We start from the raw sequence: 12,554 nt of genomic DNA on the forward strand, positions 1-12,554 counted from the left end.
TGAATGAAACCTCGTGAACTTAAAAAAAAAAAAAAAAGAGAATAAACCAGACGCTTCTGAGAAGAGAAACTGTATAGTAAGGCAGTGTGGTGGGTGTCGGTTGCAAGGGACTACTTTGAGACACTGCTGTAGCAAGCTACCTCCTCTTTCCTAGAAGTCGGTTATGAGATCCTTGTTGAACTCTTGCAAGTTCTTAGCCTGAATGTGCAAAATGTGGGTTAAAATTGTAGGACTCAAGCCAATCTATTATAGAAAATATGCTGAGAATGCAGGAGGCTGGGAGTTCTCCTCTGTATGAAGTAAGAACCAAAACACACTGTCTGAAAAATACCATTTAAAAGAGAGAAACGGAAAATGCTTTCTCAACCTTTTTCCTCCACACTCCTCACATTGTAGTCCCAAGCCAAAATGAACCGTAAAATAAAGTTCTCTTTCAAACAAAAAAGTATTCTTGTTTTCTGCGTGACCTTACGATTCCCCTGAGAAGCCAAATAGAGTGAGGAGAGTGATGCTTTCCTGGACACCCCCCTGTTCTTGTACCCATGCCCCCCACCCCAGATCCCCACAACTTTTTCTACACCTCAGGCAACAAACTCAAAGTCTAGTTAATATGCCCGCTTAGCTCCTCCAGTGTATCAGAATAAAATTTGTGTTGTCTTCCATACTGGCAGAAATTTATTGCATCCTGCTGCTGGTCAGGGGAAAAGTATTTGTGTGTTTATTTCTTTCTTTATAAGATACAACGGAGGCTTGAAAAATATTTCTGCTTAGAAATGTAGGTGATAATCCACTGTAGGTGTGATCCTGGGAGACAGTGGTCATTGTTTCACAGGTTGCCACTGTTGCTTGTGCGTTTTCTTAAGGAATTTTTGCTGCTGTCTGTACTTGCTTTGTCCCCTCGTTCTCAGCCATGCTGACAAAACTTCTTACAGGGTCACACTGTAAGTTCGAGGAGCTGGTTAGTATTTAAAGTAATAGCGAGAGGAAGACAGATTAAAGGTCTTGGGCCTGGCAAGGAGCAGGAGGGCTTGTCCCTTATGCTGTCCCTGCTTCTGGTGCCTTCCACAGTCCAGCTTGAGAAATGACTGGGATTGCTACATCACTGATCCCAAGAAACTGTATTTGAGTATTGCGGGTGAAATTTTTTTGAGGAATATTTGCTAGTTTTTGGCTGTGGGAATTCAGATGCTTGAGAAGCAGCTGTGTGGTTCAGGCCTAATAATAGGGAACTCAGCACCTTTGGTACTGTCTGGGTTTAAAATAACAACAACAAAAACAGCACACAGCCCCAAGACCAGAAGCCAAGATGGAAAATAGTTTTCTGGCTTTTGTAGAAGGCAAGGCACCATTTCAGTTCTTCTTCATGCATTGTAATTGGTTGAAATAATATTACGTTTGTTGCTGCAGTTGCTGTGAAGGAGAGTGTTCCTGTTTTGTTTCCATTTACACTCAACAGGCTTTTATCTGCTTTTTTCCTCCCCCAGCTTCCTCTTTGCAGACAGACCTCTTCTGGGCTCCTTAAGTTCTACTGCAGCATGTTGAGTCTTTTGATGTCATGTTCTTGTTTCCTTTTAGGCTTTTTCTTCTGTTTTCACTGAAGATCTAATGTTTCTTCAATCCAGATAATTTTGGGATCTCAGGAAGAGTTATCCCAGGAGTATTGGGTGGACAAAGGATATGCAGGGGGATGAGGAGGGGGAATGGGACTGAAATGGGATCTGTGGATTCAGTGCCTCAGCTCATCAAGTTTTGAGAAATTGTGCCCTCCTTTTCTTTCCCCTGGGCTTCCTCAAAATCAAACTTTTCAATTGTCTATTCAGCTGTGTGTACAACTGATGGCATTCTTGCACTAAAATACATGTTCAAACACTGTAGCTTTAGCATGTACTTCATGCAGTTTTTCCCCCTCTGCAAAAGGAGTATTTGTCTTCTCAAAATACTGTGGTATATAGCTGGTGGTATATGCAGTGAAATGATTTTGGGGATTGGTGCACTTAGTGAAGCGTATGTGTTTGGAACTTGCTCTATATAATACAGTGAGTTTTGAATACCAGGTTTCCTGTGGTGTTTGAACTGTGCGTTATATGTAAGTTACTGTTAAGTTTTTTATGGCTTGTGGGGTTTTGGTGAGGGTTTTTTTGTGTGTGTGTATGACAGGAATTTTTCTTTGGGAAAGATGAGCTCGTCATCTTCTAGAGGTCACCTGTATTTAAAACCAGTGATGGAAACAAAAAGAGTGCTAAGCAAGTAAGCGTGGTAAATAAGGGAGGCTGTTGCAAGGGGCTTCAGTTTGTTCAGTAGTTAGAGGCTCTGGTTTGACCTCACAGTTCTTCAGTGTAATGGCAGGCTGGTACTGTGGGGCAAATAGCCTCTTTTCAGTTTCTTCTTCCCTCCTCTTCCCAGCCCTTGTGTCTGGCAGTCTTCTGGCCCCCAGGCTGGTTAGTTCAGTGGACTGATCTGGCAGCATTTCCCCCTCTTTTAGAGCAGGTCACATTATATACATGGAATTGGGAGATAGATCCATGCATGTGTGCAGCATATGTGTGTGTTTTTGATTTACGTTTATAGTTGATCCAGACTCTTCCAGTTGCAGAGGCAATCTGCACAAGAGCCTGGATGAATTGCAAGTGCCAGTTCTTGTAGCAAGCTGAGCAGAGGGTGAATTTGCTGGCAGTCGGTATTGCCTTGTGGTCTCACCATGCCAGCCATCTCTAGGGTAGATTTTCCTTGGTCAAAACTAGGCAGTAGATGCTCCCAGAGGGTTATTGGTCAGAGGACTTAGTTGCAGATAGGTGCATGCTGACAAGTGTCTGTGGGGGAGGTAAATCCCCCACCAGCCTTCTTGCTGACCAGTGAAGAGGTTACTGCGGAGTATTCCTTGTTTCACAGATACATGCCAAGCTGCGTAACGCAACAGTAGAACTCCCAACCAAGTACTGCGTCAGGTTTATCACATTATTTTTTTTTTTCAGTTGCAACCCCTTTCCTAGTAACATGACTTGATTGGAGAGCCATATGTGCCATCAAGAGAGCATTGCGATGGGAGAAAAGAGTTTGCGGTTCTGGTGAAAGTATGCTGATTTAATATAATGCTGCAGATTTTATTCAGAAATTCACTTAGATACTTTGTTTGATGGACCAGGCTTTTGAACACAGTGACCTAGTGCTGTCAGGCTTCAAATGGCTCCAACTAGTCTGTGGGTACTTTGTCAGTAATTGACACCTTTGCTCTCTGGCGACTAGAGGAAGCTTCCTACGCAGCCAGGTTCGCAGCCAATGGGGACAGTCCCATCTCTGTTTCTTTTTAAGTGTAGCATTTTCGATTGCAACACAAATCATGGAACAGTACTAAAAGAATGCAATCTGCCTTTTGTGATGCTGCAGGTTTCAGCTGTCGTAGCTTGGTGGTGGTAAGGGCAAGAACTAGTATGTGTACGGCTTTGGCTCTGCAAAGTTTTCAGATCATTCAAAAAATTTTAAGCCCTACTTACAGAATAAATGGGGCTTGGGGAGGATTGGCAGCGGCAGTAGTGGCAAGCTCAGGAGTTCAAAATACTCAAAAAAAGGAAAATACTTGCTTTGATCTGAGCTGCATGTATTACTAGTGGCCAGGTCTGGCAGAAGCAGGGAGTTAATCCTGAGTAGTAAATACTACTTTCAGCCAGTAAAGAGGTGTCAGCATTATTCTAACATTTGGCAAAAGCTAAATATTCAAATGTTACACTGAATTTGTTGTGTAAGGGGTTGGTGCCTAATTGCCATGTGAGAGCAGTTGCTAGTTTGTTCAGTGGTTGTGGAAGAGATGAACAAAAGCATTGGTACACAGGCTTGATAAGGTGTCAAGTTGGATGGTCTTCACCAAGTAAAGATCATGTGTTTTCAAAACCCATTAAAAAGGTAATTGCTGAAGGAGAAGTGTAACTTCAGCATAGCTGCATGTTCTTGTTATGAATCTCCATTTTCCAGCTATGATTCTTGGTTGAGAGGGTCAATAAGTAACAGGCCAAAGGTGTTTGGTCACTGTGCTGGTTGCTCGTACATTTTTATGGGCAACTCTTAAAGACTACAACCACTGGCAATTAATAACAGTGTGCAGAGACAGCTATATGTTTTCTAGCAACAGTTGCTCACCTTACCCAAGAAGAAACATGTGCAGAGCAGACTTGATGTGACAGTATGTTAATCTTTGGTGATAGTAGGCTATTGCTTGCTTCCTGTTACTAATCAGGTGGCTATTCATTTACATGGCCCCCTTCCCAGAAATGCACACAGGGAATTGCCAAACGCAGAAATAAATTTATCTTTTATCATGAAGTTCTGTTAATAGAAGGCTGTGAGAAGCGGGATGCAGTTGCTTGATTTCAATGATCGTTAAGCTTGTTTGTTTGTTGTGTTTTGTTTTTTGGTTTTTTTTACTTAATGTTAGAATATTTTTCTTCATTAACAGGGACAAAGAGGTTTGTTTAGTTTAGAAGGAAAATAAGGTTGAAGAAATTTGCTCCCCTGGGCTGAGGGTGTGTGCAGCTCCTGGGAGAAGACACCTTGTCCAGTTCTGCTACAGGGAAGGTTGCTGGCTGCAGGACAAAAGGGCCCAACCCACTGGGGAGCAGTAGTGTTTTAAGCTGCGGCAGCTAGATTGGCCAGAAATTGCTTATTAGGGATCTTCTGAGGCCTTTAATTAATACAGCAGCTTTCTGCTAACGGTCTCAAGCATGTGGCAGTCAGAAGCGTGGTTGTGTGCTGCAGCAAAGCCAAACCATGGGATGTGCTCCTGCCCCTCGCCTCCTGCTGGCTCCCTGCGGCCCGCTCCATCTTCCTGGGTTTTGATTTTTATTTTTAGATGCCAGTTTAACTCCCTGAACAGGCTCACTGTGGGGCAAGATGAGTGTCAAGGTTTTTCAATTAAAAAATTGGAAATACGTGGTCAAAGAGGCAAGTACATTGGTCTCCTTTGGCTGGTGGCTGCACAGCTGCCAGGCCGGCAGAGCCCTGTTGTACCCTCAGCACAAAAAAAACCCAGTCGAGGGCAGGCAAGCTTCTGCATATTAGGCAAGCTGCTAATTTAAGTGGTTTCTTTTAGTGATAAATCCTTTTCAACTTGAGCTGCAAAAGGCTTTCTTACAGCAGAGCTGTCAAAAGACTAAGGGGACTCAGGGTTGGTTTATTTTTTCCTTTTTTTTTTTTTTGTCAAATTGTGTCTGTGTTTAATAATGAACAGTCTCTTCAGCACTAGACTTAGCACCTTCCATGCAAGACGTAAAACAAGGTCAATCTTGTTCCCACATATTTGAGTTTGTGAGGGATTTCTGCTCAGTATTGTAGGTGATGGAGAGAGCAGTGTATTATGACTCAGGTGTGAAAGCAGGAGACTGCTCATAATATCAAAGTGTTTTTCCAGGACCTTTTTCGTGAATAATCTTTTCACTAATTGAAACACTATATAATGTATTTGTGTTCAACTGTTGCCAGCTACCACATAATATAATCCCACTTTTCAACCAGGTGCTTCTATTATTTTTTTCTAATTTCAGTAGGCTATGCAAATCTGCACTAGTTTTTTGTTTGTGAAAAAACACATTAATCCACAAAAAAACCCATAATGGCAGTAAGACTTATGTATAATAATTTAGATTTTTTTTTTTTTTACCTCCCTCTGGAAGTTCAGGTCTGGGTGAAATATATATTTTAGTGCAGCACATTTAAATATAAATAACAAACCTTATAAACAAAACAATAATAGTCCATTGGAGTAGATTTGCACAGGAATAGTAAGAAGACAGATTACTTCCTTTATAATGCAAGTCGAGGAGATCATTCTGTGTAGTTTGAAACGGAAAAAAATCAGGTGATTATTTTCTTTCGGTATTTACGTAAAGAACAAACAGAAGTTGTTGACATGGATTCTTCTATTCAACAGGCAAAGATGTAGCAAGGTACAAGAATCTGGGAACACTTTAACTTTGTGGGTAGACAGCCATCTAAACAACTTATCCGAGTAGTAATTTAAGAATTATGAAGGTACGATTTATAGCAGCTGAGAAGTGTTAAGCAACGTCCAATTCAGACTCTCCTGTCCTCACCTGCCACCTTCTCTTTAGAAGATGGAGTTGCAGGAGAACGTCTTCATGACCTCGAGCTTGGGCTTGTCCCCCGAGGGACCAAGGAAATTTCCAGAGTCAGACCAGATGGGTGTTTCTGTGGTTCTGTGTATGGCAAACGCTATTTCAGCTGCTTGGTAACCCAGTCTCTACTGTTGTTCACTTTACTCGTATGTCTCACCCCTGCGTATGACAGGCCAGATGTTAACTGCTTAAATACTAGGGAGACATTGCTGTGAATCAGTGTAGGAAATAATTGATTCTGTACTGAAAGAGACTTTTTCCAAGCAAATTTGTGTGTCAATGTGAGGTTTTTTTAATGCACATAAGCCACTGTCTGTATAAGATTCTAGCCTGATGTTCAGGTTAACATAACTCTTCGATGCGTCTAGTTTCTTCTGTAATTTTCCACCTGCGTCTGTGCTATTACCTTGATATTCCAGTTTAGCTACTGACTAATGGCTCATCCCAGTGCCCAGAGTACTGCTTCTGAGATCTGCGGGAGAGGAGCCACTTTTCCAATTTGATCCTTTTTAGAACCTTCTTGACTTCGTTCCTTATCTCTCCTGTCCAGAGAATAAGGCATTTATGAACAGTCTACTAAGGTGGCAATTAAGAAAGACAGGCTGGTATTAAAACCATTTTCCATCGAGGCCTCTCTCTGGATGGCCAGTGAGTGTTTTTTCTTCCCAAAGCCCCATGCTACTTCAGAAGAAATATTACACATGGTGGACATTGCCAGGGATTTTGTTATGTTAGCAGGGATGGGCCCGTTGCCATATCCTCAGCTGTTCCTGACTGGTGCTGCTGTTTCAAAGCCAGGCTGCCTCATCCTAAGTAGTGGAAGTGAAATATGTATGTGTTTTGCTTTGAGTCGTGTTACCCTCCTAGGTAAAATGTTGGATCCTCACCAAGCAAGCACTGAGGCCCATGAGATCTCTTACAGCTTTGTCTGCTCACTTCATGAATCAGTTTCCGTGACCCCGCATCATGAATGAGGGGGGGAAAAACCCCACCACCCAAACACTCATGTGTATTATGAGTGTCTCTCCACTTATTCCTCCATTCATAATTTCTCCAAAATGCATTTAAAATCAAAGACAGGAAGAAAAAAAAAGGCATATAATTGCATTTTGGAGATCATGACAATGCCACGATTTTTTTCTGTTAGGTTATTGTAAAGAGTGAGATTCTATTTTAAAATTTTGATTCGTAGAAATTAGCCATCCTAGCATTTGCAATGGTCTTATTCATTTGGAAAAGGTTACATAATGAGAATACATTCAGCACCATCAAGTATGGGTAAGATTTCAGAATTAAATGAAACAGATTCAATTTCTTGCATAAAATTAAAATTTGAGCTTAAAAAGATGTCAACAGATTAAAATAATTGTAGCAAGAATAAAAGGCCAAGAACAGAAAAGCAGTAAACCGTTCCTGAAATAAAGATGTAAAATGCTATAATATTTGGCAGTAAGTAGTTTGCTGAGACTAAACTTAGTAACAATTTAATAAAGTAATGCCCCTTTTTAGTGGTCTTTTGAAGAACTGGGAAACAAAGGATAGGGGAAAGGAAGTACAGTCTGAAGATTCTTGGTATTTTCTACTTTATATTAATAGCAGGCTCGTAATCTTTTAATTCAGTCAAATGTTTGGAATGTAAGGCTGATTTGTCAGAAGAAATTTTTCATTTTGTTGTGGTAGGCTGGACATGATTTAGTAGGAAGCATTACTATAGCATCTCCAAACAAGATCTTGCTGCTAAGTGCTGTAAGACCTACTTTGTGTTTTAGCTAATATTTAAGCAAATTGGTGACGGAAACATTTAGTTTCTTTTATGTGGACATTTAGAGGAGATTTACCATGGGCTGTTTCCGTACAACATAATTTCTGCTGTAATTCTGACCCGAGCGTTTTGTATGCGTGCTGAGTTAAAAGCCAGCCTGGATTGGAACCAATGTTGTTCTATGTGCCTTGCAAAGATGGTGATATTAAAAAAACAAACAGAGCACCGTTGTGATATATTAAAGTGAAAGTATCTTCTAACATTGAGTTTTAAGTATAACTGGGGGTTTTTGGTGTTCTTTTATAACTATTTGAAGGTTATATTTATACTGTATGCTGGTTTGGCATATGCTAAACTATAGGAAATCTTATTCTGTGTTTATTCCTGTGGCTGATCTGGACAATGTGTGAGTGGTAGGAATATATTCTTGGCGTGTTCCTCGCACATGGCAGCGTGAGCGTGGACTTCTGCTGATTCAGCAAAACTGGTGGTCTGGGTGTTAGTGTTGTGAGGGGTCCAATCAAAGCAGATGTCATCCCAAGTAGGGAGTGGGTCTCAAGTCTCCCAGGTGGTTGCGAGAGGTCTGGGGTCAGAAACAGGACAGTCCTTGTCATCAGCATTGTAGCTTAAGAGTGTAAGTGTTTTCTAGCTCTGAACTGAATCTGAAAAGCATCAATCTTTATTACTGTAAATCTCTTATCTGGAATCCTCTCAGGTCTGTTGTGTTGATATAAAAATCACAGGCATTTTATATATATGGTCTAGTTTGTACTGGTGTAGTGCTTTTCCTTTATTTTCCTCCATTGCTGCATCAAGTAGCACAGGATTTCCTGAGGGAAGCTAATTTTTTCTTCTTCTTAACCTGAACATTTGTATTTCGACTATTTTAATGGTATGTTTATTGTTAAATAATTTGTACAGTAATGTCCATGCCATCATTATGTTTTGATTTTATGCTTTCCTTCTTTGCTTTTCTCTCTTGGTGTTTGTTCTTGGCTCTGATTAAATAAACTAAAGCTTAAAGGATCATTTACCATGTGGCAAATTATTTGCAACTTTTTTTTTCCCCCCACCCTCAGTTGTATTACAGTCTATTTCTGCTGGTAGCATCCTTCTTTCAGCTTTCAGACAAGTTCTCCCCTGAGTTTCTTAGTGGTAGTTACTATGGAGATGACTGTCCACTCTTCCTCTTCTTCTCCCTTGCCCTGCTCCTTTTCTGGAGCTACTCCAGCTGTTATTTATCTTTTCAATAAAGTAAGTATATTTTGTGCAGGCCTCGTTTCTAATATCTCCTCTATTGCAACATGTAATTTGCCTGCAACGCTTTCAGTTTCATGAAATCTTGTAGACGCTTGTTTATATGAATGAAAAATCTGAGGTATGAATCAGAGAGTCAGTCCCTAGTTAAAAGGGTCACTCCTGGAGCTATTATCTGATTTGATCTTTCTTCACAGTTAAAGAGCTGTTCATTGGAGTCATAATTCTGCAAAATGAATTAACTGGTAACGTGTGTGTGTGTATATGTATGCTGAGTGTCTAGGGTGACTTTTAGAATTTATTTATTTTAAAATGGCAGCTTTTGAAATTCAGTATAAACATATTCTCGTGCAAGTTAAAATTTGTCTGATGAAGAAGTGCAAACCGAGACAACACATCGTTAGCCTTTTAAGTCTGAGAGGCTTTTCTTTGCACCTCATCATAATTTTGATTGCTCTTTAGACAGCTTTATATGTTTCAGCTTTAACAGAGAAACGTGGATGTTTGGGTTGTCGGCTATTGTGCCACAGACAGAATATTTTTCCTTTGCACATATGCTATTTTGTTTCTGAATCCCATGTCTTGGTGTCAGTGGTTTCGTGTCAGTGGTCGTTGAGTGACTTCTTGGAGAGCACATTTCAAATCTCTAAGTTTTACCCCAACTACCTGGCCAAGGGGACATCCCACCTAGAAAGCCGGTGTAGCTGCACTGCTGTTTTGATAAATGTTGGTTTCTTAAAGTAGCTGCATCTTCAGAGGTTTTCCCTTTTCCTCATGGAGATCTTGCCCTAGGTAATTATGAACCATGATGTTGCACTGTTTTCCTTTGGCCTGCTGAGCATTGTCACAGAATCATAGAATCATTTTGGTTGGAAGAGCCTCTCAGGATCATCAAGTCCAACCATAACCTAACTCCAGCACTAAACCATGTCACTAAGAACCTCGTCTGAAAGCCTTTTAAACACCTCCAGGGATGGTGACTCCACCACTTCCCATCTGTGGCTTTCTACAGTCAGAAGCTTAATGAGAGGTCCCTATGTTTTACAACTGGATAAAAACCCTACCTTGGGCCGTCGGTCAGATAATGCAAATCACTTTGCCTTCTGTTGAGAGCACTGGGTTGAAATCACAGCCCAATGGCTCGCTACGAAGCATGGGGATAGGTGATAAGGAGGAACGTACTTCCCCTGACCCGATTTGTGGTGGCTCTGGCATGGTTTGCCACCTAGCAAAAGCAAAGGCAGATGGTCTTCTGCTCTGTTAGTGGGACCTGTCCTGGGGACAGATCCCTTGGGCACCTCAGTAAGTGCAGTGGAGGTGGCCATGGGGAGAAAGATGAAGAAGAGGAGCATCAACGCTTTCCCCTCTGGAGGGTGGCAGGCTGCCACAGTTGGCTCGGCCCTCCAGAGTTTCATTGCTGTTGGGTTTATTCTAAGTGAGCAAACACCTCCTCTCTTTTGGTTGTTCCTCTTTCCTGGTGAGGTGAGGGAAAGACTCTGAAGTCCTTCACTTTCTGTATTCTATGCTCTTTTATTATGCCTTAGATTATTCCTGGCCCTGTGACAATTTGTTCTGCAAGTTGTCAAGCAAAATGTGTATTTAAAAATAAATTACTCTAAAATTTTAATCAAGTCTTTTTTTAGAAAGGAATCTCATGTTTTTCTTTTGCATACGTCTAGTTTGCTGTGAAAGTGAGCAGCTGGGACTTTCTTGATTACTTCTATTTTTAGTGTCATCTTCTTTACACCTGCACATTGAAAATCATAAAGTTTTCTTGACAGGGATTGAGGAGTCTTTCAACTCCCCTGACTCTTAGGTCAGAAGCCTAAAACCAAGCGGGCCTGCTAGTTGCAGTATCTCGGTGTGCTTGGACTTTTTATGTTTGTCTTACACTAGAAAAATTGACCGCTGTTGATTTTTCTTGAAATCTAGTTCATCCCACACAGTTGATTCATAAGATAAGAACAAGACAAACCAGGTGTGGCACAGTTTCCGAGAACCTTGCTTTTATGTCTCTAGGCCTATGAAATCCTCTCCTTACCTGAAAATTAGATTGTAAGTATTGAGTCATACTTTGGCAAATGTTACCATGCAATCAAGGTTGAGTTTTTATTGGTTTTATTTCATTTCTGTTATATAGAAATTTCATAGTCAACTTTACTCTTGATACATGTGCTACATGCCATACCAGTTTAAGAGTATTTAATTGCTTCCAGTTTCCATGTGGACTGCAAAATAAACTTTAAAGGTGAATCAGATGAGAAATGGAAAAACAGGGAAGATAGCATTTGAGTAAAGGCCACACTTTTCTTATCAGGAGAATTAACTGGAGTAATTCAGAAAAAGAACATATGAAAAGAAAATTTGTTTCTTCCTTGAAGCTTACATTCGCAGGACCCTACTCGAACATGAATTAAAACATTTTTTTTTCTTCGTGCAGTAAAACCACAGTATCTCCTACTAGCCTAGTGCTGTAGGTACAGGGTAGGGAACATGCATGTTCAAATTCTTGCACATAACTTGTGTCACTGTATCTCTCTTCCATCTTCAAAATTAATTGGCAGAGTTTTGAGGGATTTAAGATCAGAGTAATATTTGTTTATTGTTTTGAAGAGTAAAAATATGTCATAGTATTTATTTATATCTGTTTTATTTATATATGTGTGTCTATTTTGGGATTTACATATTTATGTCTTCACTTCCTTGTTCTGATATTAAATTAACACAGACATTCATAAATAAACAAAAAAGAAATTATCTCCCTGAAGGAGGATTTTGAGAATGCTTTATCAGCACAACTGCATTCAAATCCATTTTTAAATAACAAGAGTTAACTCCTGGATCCACTGAGAGACGGTGCTTATTTGTTATTGATTTCAGTGGGTCAGGCATTTTCCTGAGACGTCTGCAGGATGAAGAATGCTGTAAATTAAGTGCCCCTGGTTTTGACTGCACTTGGAGTAGCCCTGCTTAATATCCTTCTGTTTTTCCAGATTCTTCAGCAAAGAGTCTTGTTTATTTTCCTTTTCAATTATGTTCTTCTGTGTATGCTGGAGTTCTACACCACACAATGAGCCATCAGAAAGTGATGCCACGTACTCTCTGCCATGTATTTCCCCAGGCTCTTACTGGGCTCATGTCGGCTTGCTGCCTCTGTTGAGGTTGGTCAGTGTGAACTCTGAGGAATTAAGTGTTTATTGAACAGAAGGCTGCTGATCTGGGTGTCATGCTTAGTGGGTACTCAATTATTTTAGCAGCAGAGAGAGACGTCCTCTTCACCCACGGGGTTGTTCGTTCCCAGCCTTTTGTGCCGAGTGCGTGTTGGTGCTGGAGGTCCCGCACCGCATCATTTCCTCTGGAGCTGTGACTTATGTGCAGGGTTACTAATACAGTGGGAGTACAGAGAGTATGTG

At 40.7% G+C, this 12,554-nt stretch overlaps 1 protein-coding gene across 4 annotated transcripts in view; it reads left to right on the forward strand.

Moving 5' to 3' along the window:
- Positions 1 to 12,554, forward strand: part of JARID2 (jumonji and AT-rich interaction domain containing 2) — a 231,367-nt gene that overhangs the window by 130,121 nt on the left and 88,692 nt on the right. The gene's annotated exons all lie outside the window — the stretch shown is intronic.

Source organism: Caloenas nicobarica, chromosome 2, assembly GCF_036013445.1.
Source record: "Caloenas nicobarica isolate bCalNic1 chromosome 2, bCalNic1.hap1, whole genome shotgun sequence".
NCBI lineage: Eukaryota > Metazoa > Chordata > Aves > Columbiformes > Columbidae > Caloenas > Caloenas nicobarica.